This window comes from Nyctibius grandis, chromosome 1 (genome assembly GCF_013368605.1).
Source record: "Nyctibius grandis isolate bNycGra1 chromosome 1, bNycGra1.pri, whole genome shotgun sequence".
Classification (NCBI taxonomy): Eukaryota; Metazoa; Chordata; class Aves; order Nyctibiiformes; family Nyctibiidae; genus Nyctibius; species Nyctibius grandis.
Genome location: NC_090658.1, coordinates 97,764,873 through 97,779,627, shown reverse-complemented (window position 1 = coordinate 97,779,627; position 14,755 = coordinate 97,764,873). Strand labels below are relative to the sequence as shown.

General features: G+C 44.8%; 1 protein-coding gene across 5 annotated transcripts in view; it reads left to right on the top strand.

The window, feature by feature from the left end:
* The window catches only part of RIMS1 (regulating synaptic membrane exocytosis 1), a 364,447-nt gene that overhangs the window by 39,161 nt on the left and 310,531 nt on the right, over positions 1-14,755 (top strand). The gene's annotated exons all lie outside the window — the stretch shown is intronic.

Below are 14,755 nucleotides of genomic sequence, written 5' to 3'. Positions count from 1 at the left end.
CAAATAAGTAATGTAAATAGGTGTTAAAATGTATTGCTTTCAGTAACTTAGTTCTTCAGTGAACCTCCTTGCTTTGCCCCGCCTTTATATCAGTCCAAGTAAAGAAGAAAACAAAAAACCTAAAATAGTAAACTTATTGACTTTTTTAGTAACAATAAAAATATATAATTGGATTAACATATCTTCTCCTGGCTGGGTATTTGGTAAAACTTATGAAATCACGATTCTTTAGAGACTTTGTAAGATGATAGGCTAATGGCTTTGAGTTTAAGCCCACTCAGGAGAGTAGTATGTTGGTGCCCTCAGGAGAAAAAGGGGAGTATGAACTTAGTTTATGTGGTAATGAATAATATTGAATTCAAAATTATTTCTAAATAATATTTTTAAAGCACTTTCATGTATTCATTTGCAGAATCTGTTTCTATAGAACATTGAGTTAAATTAAAAGATTGTTACTCATTACCAATGCAGTTAGTATTGATGGGTTATGATACAAGTCACTGAATCAAACCGTGTAAGTTACTTACATATTTCTGATCAGTCTAGAAAAAACAAATTGATACCATTTTCTGTAGATTTTTCTCCATTTTTTCTCCATACTTGCTATTGTGTTAAACTGAGCAAAAGAATATTTAAACCTCAAGCACACGTTACATGCTCTGTCCTGCTGTTACGACCTGGTTGCAACTAGTTCATAAATCCCTTGGAGTAAATTAAGGTGAAACGACACCAAATAACTGGTATGAAATTAAGAACAATTTATTAATACAGGGAAAGTTGCACAGTTGTAAGTGTTTTGGGTTTCTAAAGGCACTGAGAAAAGAGAGAAAAGGAAAAAGGAAAAGAGAAAGAGGATAGAGACTATGAGAGAGAGAAAAAAGAGAGATCACCACCCTTGGATCCAGCGATGTAAGTAGTCTGTAGAGTTGGTAAGTTGCTTGCAGAGTTGCTCCTCCGGTAAATCGCTTGCAGGATCGGTCCTCAGGTGGCGGGCGGGAGCGCGCACCAGCATCCCAAGCGAGAAGGTCTAAATACTTTAGGTCATTTGCATGCGAGATAGGAGAGGGTGGTAACATCCCTCTTGTCTCCCCCCCTCTGCTCACTTCCCATGCTAATTGGGACGCCTGCGCTTTGTAGTCTTAGATTGTTCTCGAAATGAGTCGGTGGTCCCCCAAGGGGTGTCTGGTGGTCGTGATCCCCTAGTTGTGGTGTCTGCTGTATGACCCCGCTTCTGCACAAGCGTGGTTGAGGCCTTGCAAAGTTGTTGCACATGTAGGCTGGCCCCAAGGAAAAGATACCATCCTGCCTCTGCAGCACTTATCTCTTACTTCAGCCAGAGTTGTAAATCACAACAATTAAGGCACAGCAGGGGTATTGTTCTGTTCCCAAGGCCCTTATCTCTTGCCAGACTTGCAGGCCTCTCTAGTACACATACCCTCCTCCAGCCAGAGCTGTCAAACAAGTTGTTTAAGCCATACAAACTCTGTCCGTCACACCTGCTTGCCACGTCTACCAAAAATTCCAGCTGATTTCAGCAGAACCTTGGTCACACAAATTGAAGACAGAGCCTCCCCCAAATTTTATATGCTGTCTAAATCTCTTAAGTTTCAGCTCTTACTTGATGATACTTTGTCTGAAACAGAGACTGTTATTCACAGAAGTGCTTACTGCAGAACTGTGTGTAAAATTACTTGACAGAAAGTCACCTGACTTGTGGAAAGAAAATGCAAAAAAACCCGCCAAACCAATCTTAGCATCAAATATCACAGCTTTGTACTAGAAATAGTCCCCTTTAAGAAAATATTTCAGAGTGATTGTTCATGCCTAATTAATCTCATTAATTGTTACTGATTTTGAAAATACTTTCTTATATTAATACTTTAAACCTAGATATCCTCTTGTTATTATGAATTCAGTGTTATAAACAATAAAACCAAAGTACACATAGACTATTATAATGCAATTTACATTAGCCATTTTTTCAGAAAGCAATTGAAAAATTAAAAGCATGTCAGGAGACTGATCAGATTAATATGCTCAGTTTTGATGTACTGTAGTTATCACAGAAATATTAATGACAACTCTAATGAAAGGAAATAAGGTTTTACCTACTGTATCTGAAATTATTAGGTTTCAGACACAGTTGGACAGTTCTGAAGTAAGTTTTTATGGTATAACAAAATTTAAAATTTAGTTATACTCTGCTATTGCCATCAAGTCCATAAGATGTAAAACTGAATTTCTTGACTGGTTGTGATCAAATCATGGTCTTCTAACCTTTTGTGCAAGTGCGCAAAGTTATAACCAAGAAAAAATTTTAAGTCATCATTTAAATAACTTAAATTTTGATGTGGGCACAGCATTGCCCACAGAATGCTGCCTGTATTCCAAATGAAGAAACTTATGGCTGCTTTTAACTTTTAAGGTAAACATTCCTTTAAAATCAGCATCTGTAGGTGCAGAATGTAGGATAGCATTTACAGGAGATGGAATATCTATGTAGCTTGTAACCCTTTTGCAGTTTTCAACTTGGAATACTGGAAAAGTGTTACATTCTTTCCTTTTTTAAATGCATTTCTTCACTGAACATCTGCTGAGTGCCCTGAGAACTAGAAAAAGAGAGAAACATCTTCAACATGTTCTCATTGTCATTTAAAGCCAAATTAAATTCTCGCTCTATTTATAAACGTTTTATTTTTGCTTTCCATGCACCTTTACTTACAGGATTCTTTGGGCGGCCAGCATATTTAAAGAAATAGCTACAAATATTTCATACAAACATTTAATGTGAATTTATCACGATTGTTCACACTGGAACCCTGTCTTAGAGATTTATGTTCATTCAGTGAGGGAGCAGAAGTATATAATGCATCCTAATCACAGAATCACAGAATGTTAGGGATTGGAAGGGACCTCGAAAGATCATCTAGTCCAATCCCCCTGCTGGAGCAGGATTACCTAGACCATATCACACAGGAACGCGTCCAGGCGGGTTTTGAATGTCTCCAGAGAAGGAGACTCCACAACCTCTCTGGGCAGCCTGTTCCAGTGTTCAGTCACCCTCACCGTAAAGAAGTTTTTCCTCAAATTTAAGTGGAACCTCCTGTGTTCCAGCTTGCACCCATTGCCCCTTGTCCTGTCAAGGGATGTCACTGAGAAGAGCCTGGCTCCATCCTCATGACACTTGCCCTTTACATATTTATAAACATTAATGAGGTCACCCCTCAGTCTCCTCTTCTCTAAGCTAAAGAGACCCAGCTCCCTCAGCCTCTCCTCATAAGGGAGATGTTCCACTCCCTTAATCATCTTCGTGGCTCTGCGCTGGACTCTCTCTAGCAGTTCCCTGTCCTTCTTGAACTGAGGGGCCCAGAACTGGACACAATACTCCAGATGCGGCCTCACCAGGGCAGAGTAGAGGGGGAGGAGAACCTCTCTCGACCTGCTGACCACACCCCTTCTAATACACCCCAGGATGCCATTGGCCTTCTTGGCCACAAGGGCACACTGCTGGCTCATGGTCATCCTGTTGTCCACTAGGACCCCCAGGTCCCTTTCCCCTACGCTGCTCTCCAACAGGTCTGTCCCCAACTTGTACTGGTACATGGGGTTGTTCTTGCCCAGATGCAGGACTCTACACTTGCCCTTGTTATATTTCATTAAATTTCTCCCCGCCCAACTCTCCAGCCTGTCCAGGTCCCTCTGAATGGCTGCGCAGCCTTCCGTTGTGTCAGCCACTCCTCCCAGTTTTGTGTCATCAGCGAACTTGCTGACAGTGCACTCTATTCCCTCATCCAAGTCATTAATGAATATATTGAATAGAACTGGTCCCAGTACCGACCCTTGAGGGACTCCGCTAGACACAGGCCTCCAACTGGACTCTGTCCCATTGACCACCACTCTCTGGCTTCTTTCCTTCAGCCAGTTCACAATCCACCTCACTACCCGATCATCCAGACCACACTTCCTCAGTTTAGCTGCGAGGATGCTGTGGGAGACCGTGTCAAACGCTTTACTGAAATCGAGATAGACCACATCCACAGCTTTACCATCATCTATCCACCGGGTAACATCCTCATAAAAGGCTATCAAGTTGGTTGAGCATGACTTCCCGTTGGTGAAGCCATGCTGAGTGCCCCTAATGATCCCCCTATCCTTGATGTGCCTAGAGACAGCACCAAGAACAAGTTGTTCCATCACCTTTCCGGGGATGGAGGTGAGGCTGACCAGTCTATAGTTACCCGGGTCCTCCTTCTTGCCCTTTTTGAAGACTGGAGTGACATTCGCTTTCCTCCAGTCCTCAGGCACCTCTCCCATTGCCCACGACTTAGCAAAGATGATGGAGAGTGGCCTAGCAATGACTTCCGCCAGCTGCCTCAGCACCCGCGGGTGCATCCCATCAGGGCCCATGGATTTATGGATGTCCAGATTGCTTAATTGGTCCCTGACCCAGCCCTCATCAACCAAGACAGATTCCTCCTCTATCCTGACTTCTTCTGGGGCCTCAGGGGTCCGGGGCTCCTCAGGACAGCCTCCAGCAGTATAGACAGAGGCAAAGAAGGCATTCAGTAACTCCGCCTTGTTTTTATCCTCTGTCTCCAGGGCCCCCACCTCATTCATCAGTGGGCCTACATTGCCTCTAGTGTTGGCTTTACCTGCAATGTATTTGAAGAAGCCCTTTCTGTTGTCCTTGACCTCTCTTGCAAGGTTTAATTCCAAGGAGGCCTTAGCTTTCCTAGTTGCCTCCCTACATCCTCTGACAACAGACTTATATTCCTCCCAAGTGGCCAGCCCCTCCTTCCATGATCTGTACACCCTCTTCTTCCACTTGAGTTTGCCCAGCAGTTCCCTGTTTAACCATGCAGGTCTCCTGCTACCCTTCCTTCACTTCCTACCTGTTGGGATGCTCTGATCTTGAGCTCGGAAGAAGCAGTCCTTGAATGCTAACCAACTATCTTGGGCCCCCTTACCTTCTAGTACCCTGTCCCATGGGATTTCCCCTAGCAATTGCTTGAAAAGGCCAAAGTTGGCCCTCCTGAAGTTCAGGGTTGTGATTCTGCTAGCTATTCTGTTCCTGCCACATGAGATCCTGAACTCTACCATCTCATGGTCACTACAACCAAGGCTGCCCTCAACCTTCACCTCTTCAACCAGACCCTCCTTGTTAGTGAGGATAAGGTCCAGCAGCGCTCCTCTCCTAGTTGGCTCATCCACCATTTGCATCAGAAAGTTATCATCAATGCACTGGAGAAACCTCCTGGACTGAGGATGGTTGGCTGAGTAGGCCTCCCAGCAAATATCAGGGTAGTTGAAATCCCCCAAGACAACCAGACCCTGTAATTGCGAGACTGCTCTCAGCTTGCCTGTAGAAGGCCTCATCACCCTCCTCATCCTGATCTGGTGGCCTGTAATAGACACCCACAACAGTATCACCCCTGCCAGCCTGCCCCTTAATTCGCACCCACAAACTCTCAACTCGCTCCTGATCCACCTCAGGACAGAACTCAATACATTCTAGCTGCTCACTCACATAAAGAGCAACTCCACCACCTCTCCTTAGTGGCCTGTCTTTCCTGAACAAGACATAGCCATCCATGACCACATTCCAGTCATACGAGGCTTCCCACCAAGTCTCTGTAATTGCCACTAGATCATAGCCCCCCGACCGAACACGGATTTCCAACTCCTCCTGTTTATTCCCCATGCTGCGCGCATTGGTGTACAGGCATTTCAGGAAGCGAGCTGAGCACACTGATTTCACCCCAGGGGGATGGGAGGCCTACTGGTCTACCTCAACACTAGAGCGTTGCCCCAGTGGTGCAAGCCCAGCTACCACCCCATCCCCCTTCGAATCTAGTTTAAAGCTCTCCGAATGAGCCCTGCTAATTCCTGTCCCAGAACCCTTTTGCCCCTACGACATAAGCCTTTCCCATGTATTACAGTCATGCCTGGTGTCTTATAAAACCAGCCATTATCAAAGAACCCAAAGCCCTGCCTGTACCACCAGTCTCGTAGCCAGGCATTAATAGAGAGAATCCTACTATTCCATCCCACGTCATCACCTGAAAATGGAAGGAGGGAGGAGAAAACAACTTGTGCCCCAGACTCTTTCACCAACCGTCCTAGGGCCTTATAGTCTTTCTTCATCCCCCTCAGACTACGGGATGCAGCTTCTTCCCCACCTGTCTGGAAGATCAGCAGGGGGTAGTAGTCTGTGGCCTTCACCAGGTTGGGGAGTTGCCTGGTGATATCCCTGATTCGGGCTCCAGGCAGGCTGCAGACCTCCCTGTGATGGGGGTCAGCTCTGCATATTGGGCCCTCAGATCCCTTTAGGAAGGAGTCTCCAACCACTAAAACTCTTCTCTTCTTCCTTGTGGAGGAGGTATCTATACGCCTGTCAGGTTTTTCTGACTGTGGTGGGACCTCTGATATAGGTTGCCTCTCCACCACATCCCCATTGGACCGGCTGTATTCCACTAGGGCTTCATATCTATTGCTCAGAGGCACCTGTGGAGGCAAGGTAGGCAAGGAGGGCACTCGCCTTTTGCCACGGCCATAGACTTGCCTCCACTCACTCCTCTCCTCTAAGTTATCATTTTCCACCTGAGAGGGGCAGAGTACAGGGGTCCCTCGATCCTGGGAGCTCTCCGGCAGGTGCTCCCATTTTTGATGCAGGGAGGGCAGAGCCTGGCTCCACCAGTCTATCTCCATTTCAGCCTCCCGAATGCTCCTAAGCCTTTCTACTTTGGCTTGAAGCCTTTCAACCTGGCTTTGCAGCTGTGCCACTCAGCCAAGCAGATCATCTACTTGCTCACAGAGCACACAGCCCCCTGACACCACAGAGACGCTGTAGCATTCCCTGCAGCCTGCGACCTGCACCATCGCCTCCTTCCGTGGGAGCTCTGTCTGGGTTCCCACATCCATTTTGATGTTCTTCCACCGGGTAGATACCATTGTTCTCTTCATGAACTGGGAAATACCTGCTGGTGACACCCCTGGTTCACAGCTCCTTGGCACCTTCCTCACCTTGTGCACTGGGAGGGAGTCAGCACCCTCCCCAACGAGCTGCAAACTGCTGCAGCCTCCCCCGCCCTGGGACACACCCAGTCACAGCTGAGTCTCCCTCTCCCTTCTGGGCAGGGACTAGTCCCTGTCCTCCAGGAGACTTTTTATCACCCGATCACAGGGGGTGGTGCGTTTAAATCGCTTAAATCGCCCGCAGTGCCTCCGGCTACGCCCCCTCCTCTCCTGATTCGTTGCTGGGAACCTCCGGGTCCGGGTCCGGGTCCGGGTCCGGGTCCGGGTCCGGGTCCGGGTCCGGGTCCGGGTCCGGGTCCGGGTCCGGGTCCGGGTCCGGGTCCGGGTCTGGGGTGGGGGGGAAGCAGCTCGGGGCTGATGCTCGCGGGGGGCTCAGGGGGGGCCCAGAGTACGAAAACCGCCCGGTTAAGCCCGATGTCGCCCTCAGCCCCGCACTAACCTCAAGTCGCTGCCGCCGCTTTCGCTGCTGCCGCCGCTGTCAGCTGTTTGTTCTGGTTTCACCGCGTTTAAATCGCCCGCGGTGCCTCCGGCTATGCCCCCTCCTCTCCTCATTCGTTGCCGGGAACCTCCGGGTCCGGGTCTGGGGTGGGGGGGAAGCAGCTCGGGGCTGATGCTTGCGGGGGGCTCACGGGGGGCCCAGAGTATGAAAACCGCCCATATAAAATCATCCACATAACTCAAAATTAAGATAATTAGTATTTTGAAAGCTTTGTTTGAAGTGAAAATTACTTGCAGATCTTTCAGTGTGAGTAATTTTCAATAACGAAAGGTTTTAAAAGAGAGTTTTGATATTTTGGTGAGAGTTTGCAAAGAGCAAAACCAGAGGAATACATTCAAGCCAGTATGCAGAGTTGTTCAGGTGTCTCAAATGTAATCTTTGTTTTTTAGCTTGACCAAGTACTAGCTCTTAAAACTTGTCTTATGATTCTTCAGTAGTGATTTGAATTCTTGGTTAATACTTTTTAGGTATGAGGTAATTTTTAAAGGATCTTTCTGTTATATGAGTAGGTCCACACAAATAACAAATCTACTGTTAAAGCAGTGGCAGAGTTCAGTTACTTCTGCAGCTCTGGGTTGGTATTATATTCAGTTTTAAACCACCCACATTATGCTAACATCCACCCAGTCATGCATTAAGTGGCACGATTAACATCTGTCGTGTGTGCTTCATCGTCAGCCTTGAAAAGATGGGTATGTAGGATAGTCATTTATTTTACTAGAGTTCATTTTAAGTGTATTTCCGTATGCTTGTATTAGAAAAGGCAGATCTGAAGATGAGTACTTGAAGTAGAAAGCAGTGATGGTGTATATATCTTGTGAGACTCGAAGTCTTTATTTCAGCTGATCTGTGAGAAAACTAGCTCTTGCCAAGTGAGCTTCTCCTTTCGAAGTCGAAGCTTGCTCGTGATCTCCAGAAAGCTCCATGATTGGAAATGGTGGCCACCACAGCAGTGGTGGTTGTTGGCCGCTTTTTCCAGCCATGGAGCTTTCTGGAGATCCTGGACCTTTAAAGACCTTGGAGATAAGACGTGGGTGAGAGGATGACGCAGGTGATAACTGGATAGGTGTTTCAGTAGGTTCAGTTTCCTGCCTGAATTGGGACTTCTATACTTATAAAATGTCTGATGCTGGCATCTCTACATTTCAGTTCCAAGTGGTGGGAAATTCACAAGATCGGTTGTTTTTCTCAAATGTTGCCATCTTGGCCTGAACTCAAATGACAGCAGCTGTTCCCATGAGATTCCTATTGCAGCCAACTGAAAAAAAAGCCTTTTCCTTTTCAGATCTAACCATCTAGTGACAGCAGCACAACATTAGGAATCCATACATCCCCTCCCTCATGCCACGTACACATGAAGAATAAAATGGAAGTGGACTCCAGCATGCTGTGTATTTATTGTTTTCACTGAATGGAGTTGTGTATTTTGTGTGTGGAAAACACAGCATAGTCCTCCAGTGCCCAGCATTTACTTTTTGGTATGCGATGTATTCTCTAAGGATTTACGTGTAAAGATCTTTAAAAGGAGAAACTTTTCCTCTAGGGAAGAGCTGACTGAGAATGACTTCCATTTTCAGCCACGTGCGCTGGCACTGAAATACTAACTCCTTCTGCTTGATCTCTGCCAACGTTCACATGCCCTTCTTCCTCTCCAGCTTTCAGCAGCATATGGAGTATCAACAGACTTGTGGGCAGCTTGGCTTGACCTGAAAAAATCAGAAGACAGTACTGATTTTAAAAGTAGCGTGTAAGCTAAAGGCAACTTGTGCCTCTCTCTCACAGGAACAGGAAGAGTGGTGGAGGTCAAAGAGGACTTGGTGTGTGTGTTGAGAGGGTTAGGACCGGGTAAGCAGGGAAGAAAATACAGTCATACTTCTCCTCCCCTCTCTTACACATGGGTGTGTTCCCCGAGTGAGATACAGGACTGTATCCTCCACAGTTGCTGCCAGAAGGTGGGAAAGGTGCTCCCTTTCCCCAGCATGCCAGTGCTGCTTGCACACTGTCTTTAGGTGTTTCTAACCGGTGGGCTTTCAGTTCCTGGCTTCTGTGCTGGGGTATCCTGTTAATAGGCACCATTTTCCTTGCCTCCATCCAGGGTGGGCACCCTGTGAGCCTGGTGACTAAGGAGATGTCACGAGTATGTGTCTTCACTGCCCCAAGGCAGAAGGTGACGGTTTTGAATAATGCAGATTTGGTTCATTTTAGGCAGTAGGAAAGGGGAAAACCATTGAGCACCTACCATACCAGTGAATAACCACTCAAATGAGAGTTTTTGTTTTTCTAAGGCTTTCTCCCATCTGAATCCATAGCAGAAGTACTGATGGTCAGCCTGGGAGCCATTTGTTGATCTAGCTTCCTCTCATGTTGTTGATGAGGAGGTCTAAAACTTTCTGTCTAAGAGATTATTTAATACAGGGATATGTAATTCCCAGCCAGACTGAGAGGAGGCTCAAATCCTGATCGTGGGCTGAAAAACTGAGTGACATGTTTGAAACATGATCCTGGATGTGAAGTGTCAAAGGGAGAATGTCTTTTCAAGGCTGGTGCAATGCTGGTTGGCTTACTTAAACCTTATGGTGCTGAGAGGAGTAGCTGATCACTGTTACGTATGTGATGTTAAAGATCAAGTGCTCTGGGGTGTATAGAACATTCCTCTGGCTGTTCAGACACCATAAAAGAAGCAAATCTGGCTGCAAATATTCCAGGTATGTTATCTATGCCAGATCCAAATCCAAACTTGTGCTGATATGTGGTCGCTTAGAAACCATCGGTGGGATTCAGCTTAACAAATGTAAGTGTATGTCTGTACCTGAAATCTTCATATGAGTTAGTAGTCCTAAATTCTGCTTAGTAATCACTGAAGAGGAATGGGTACTTGTAAAGGTAAAAGGTGTATAGATAGTGTATACCCAACATAACCTTAGTTGTGCCTCTAGGAGATGAGATGACTTAAAGTAGTAATAAATAATCCATGCTTTCAATACGCAGAGGTCAGGAAGCAAGCTTGATCGATCACAAACAGAAAATAGACATGCACATCTTTCGTAGGAAAAGATGATTTATAAAAGTAACAGATATCTTGATCCAGATAAAAATAAATAAAATGTAGTGATAATGATACACAAGTGCTTTCTAAAGAAGAAGGTAGTTTACTATTAATGATAAAATAATAAAAAAACCATGTTCCTTTGGAACAGTATCAGTTTTTATGCTTGGCTTCTTACCTGACAAAGACCAAGAACCTTCTCTGATTTTAAGTGATTATGGTAAGATTTTTTCCATTTGCCATGTATGAATTCTGTTTAAAGCACTAAACTCAAGTTTTTAATTTAAACAGTTGCTCTTCTACATTTTATGTTTTCCCATTTTTTTAACCTCCACAAGAACGTCATGCCTTCTGTGTTAGTGTCACAGATGAATTCTCCGTGTCTAAGCTATATTGAAATAGTTTTTTACCTGCTCTGTTGCTGTGACCACAGTGTTACAGGGTGTAAGAATGACCTGTCCAATTGCCTTGCCCGAGAGACAGAGGGAGGGATGTCTACTGTGAGAACCCTGCTAGAGCTTGGGAGTAGAGGAGCGTTGGTAGGACCTGAGTGATTGCAGTCATTTCCAGTGTTAACTGATCTAAAGCAGCACTGGTGTTTTTTCATTGAGAGAAAGAGACTAAGAGCAGTCATATGATCCACAATGATGTCCGGAGGCAGAAACGAATACAGTTGGTAGATGCTGAAGTAAACTGCTGTAATGAGGTCTGCAAAAAAGTATGTTGTATCTGCAGTCCTAGTCAAGGCAAGTGAATTATCTAAGACAGTCTTGAGCAGAATGAGTGTAGGGAGTAGGACTTGTTTGTTTACTGTGTCCAACTAACATGGGTTGTTATAAAAAATGGTGAGAACACCACTCAAGTGCACCATAGCTGCCTTGAATGTAATTACATTTTTGACTTTTGAAACACTAAATTGTGAATGGTTTTCAACAAATCAGATGGAACATCAGCAAAAAAATAGATAAATAATGTAATAGTTCAATAATAAGTTTTGTTAGCGTATGCTTTTCTCAAAGTGGTTTTATTTTTTTCATCAGATTGATTTTGAGTTCTCTTTAACAACAATGAAAAGAAACTTTAATGTTTTTAAAAAATTCATATAGCACTTTTTTGCCATTCTAATATTAAATAGAATTTATGTGCAGCATAATTATTCGAAGGATTTGTGCTTAATTTATATATAAAAATATTTGGATGTTTATTGACATTTTTGAAAATATGTGCTAACTTGTGTGTCTAGCCACACAGCTACAGCAATTTAACCTGCATCAGGCTAATACTGATATGAGTCCACACACACAATATTTGCTACACAAATTTCCTTTATATTTTTCCTTTATACATAGAAAAATGAAATCCAGTACATGTAGCTGGAGTAGTTCTTCTCACTAGCTGTTCACTGCCGGCACAAGGTCACAGTTGGCTGCTGAGCTGCCTTAGTGGGTTGTGGTTGCACCCACCTGCTTCAGTGGAAAGTCAGCTGGGGTAGCTTATACCTTGGCTGTCAGTGCGTGCGGTTGTACAGTCTGTCACGCAGAACAGCTGTAGGAACGTGCTCGTAAACTGTTCTAGCTGTTTCTAAACTCTTGCCAACTCCGTAGGGCTCTGGTACCACGTTGTGTGCAGACCAGGGCTTTTAAATGTTGAAAGAACAGCAAGCCATCTTAACAACGGTGAGGAATCCTTTAGAACCATTGTTGTCCAAATTGTACGTTGGGAATAGAGGCATTTCCTTCCAAAACCAGGCCCTCATATTAATGAATTTATAAGAATAAAACTTGTACAGTGTATTTGACAGTATTTAGCAGCTGCAGAATCCCATCGTTTGTTCTATGATTTCATGCTGTCAAATTTGACAACGTGAACTAGTGCCAATCTTTGCTTAGGAAGACAATTTTCTTTTTATAAAAATTCTAATTATTAAAGCTAAGTTTAGATTTCATTAAAAGGAAGTTGTTAGTCTTTTTTTTTATTTGTCAGATAGCTTTCAAAAACTAAGTTGATTCTACCTTTGACAATTTGTCACAACGATATTTACTGAAAACCATAAATTGTATGTTGTTTCCACCTTCTGCTGCCGATGGATGAAGTTGGTCTCAGCGGCAAGGAAGACACTGGTATTTTTGATAGACCTAAAAACCAATTTGTCAGTCATGTAGAACCCCAGATTTATTACCCATTTTCAGACACGCTTAGTTGGGCATGCTTAGACCTTGTTTAGCTTGAGATGCTATTGAGCACCCAGTATATGCGGAGGAGAGGGTGTTCAAAAGGATTCGTCACTGTGGAATATGTGACGTTAAGTTGGATATTGCTATAATATGGGTCCTAACAATACACAGCCCTTTTGTCTTTAAAATGATAGTGCTTTTAACTCCCTCTTGATTGATTTTTCAGGTACTATAGGCAAAAGTTTGAGTTAATGTGGGTTAGCAGCTGCTACCGTAACCAATGCTCTGGATGCAGGCTAGCTCAACTCAGTTGTTGCTACTAGCCTTCTGAGCTGTTCTCTGCTTTCTCCAGTTTCTGCCGCTACCCAGAAAGTACAGACCAGTTATCCCACCATTTACCAGAAAATAATGTATGGGACAATTTATTGTTTGGGTGCAACATGCACTTTAATCACCCGTAGCAGCAAGCTGGTCTTCTGACCCTGGGATACACCAAGCTCCTGGATGCAGCACTGGTCTAGGTGTGCAGTTAGCTGGTAATGAGGGATTTGAACCCTTTTCCCTCCTTCTGCCACAGGAGCTGAGAGTAGAGGCTATGACAAGTATCACAGTAAGTACATTGCCAAACAAGGAGGAAACTTTGATAGCGGTATTCTGGGGCTTCCTGGCTAGTTTTCATAAGTATAAGCAATTGAGAGATGACCACTGAAGGAGTACTAGTGAAACACGAATTTTCTGCACCATCTGAAGGTACAGCCATGTTCAACTTCTGGAACAGTTTTCCTGAATGAACACAGTTTGGAACTTACTGTGCTGTCCTGCTGTAGTTCTAGCATGATTCTGTAAACAAGAAGCATATACTTCAAAAATAAAAAGAAAAATCTTAGTGTTGTGCAACCTATTGTGGAATGTCTATCTACAAGGCACTGCGGTGCACACAGGCTGACAGAACAGTTATGGTTGGGAGAACCTCTGGAGATCATTGAGTCCGACTCCCCTGTTCAAGCAGGATCAGTTAAAGCAGGTTGCCCAGGGCCACATTCAGTCAGGTTTTGAGTATGTCCAAGGATGGAGACTCCACAACCTCTGTGGGGAACCTGTGTTCAATCAGCCTTACAATAAAAAAAAGCTTTTTCTTTTTAAAAGAAAAAGGAATTTCCTGTATTTCAGTTTGTGACAATTGGCTCTTGTCCATTCAGTGGATACCACAGAGAAGAGCCTGTCTCTGTCTTCTTCGCACCCTCCTATCAGGTATTTATATGCATTGATGAGGTCCTTCCTGAGCCTCTCAGCCTCCCAGAATCACAGAATCACAGAATGTTAGGGATTGGAAGGGACCTCGAAAGATCATCTAGTCCAATCCCCCTGCCGGAGCAGGATTGCCTAGACCATATCACACAGGAACGCGTCCAGGCGGGTTTTGAATGTCTCCAGAGAAGGAGACTCCACAACCTCTCTGGGCAGCCTGTTCCAGTGTTCGGTCACCCTCACCGTAAAGAAGTTTTTCCTCATATTTAAGTGGAACCTCCCGTGTTCCAGCTTGCACCCATTGCCCCTTGTCCTGTCAAGGGATGTCACTGAGAAGAGCCTGGCTCCATCCTCATGACACTTGCCCTTTACATATTTAGAAACATTAATGAGGTCACCCCTCAGTCTCCTCTTCTCCAAGCTAAAGAGACCCAGCTCCCTCAGCCTCTCCTCATAAGGGAGATGTTCCACTCCCTTAATCATCTTCGTGGCTCTGCGCTGGACTCTCTCTAGCAGTTCCCTGTCCTTCTTGAACTGAGGGGCCCAGAACTGGACACAATATTCCAGATGCGGCCTCACCAGGGCAGAGTAGAGGGGGAGGAGAACCTCTCTCGACCTCCCCTTGTGGGGGGCTGTGTGGACAGACACTCCAGACCCTCAGTTGTCTTTGTGGTCCTTCGCTGAGCCTGCTCCAGTATGTCCATGTCTCAGTTGTACTGGAGAGCCCAGAACTGGACCCAGAACTCCAGGTGT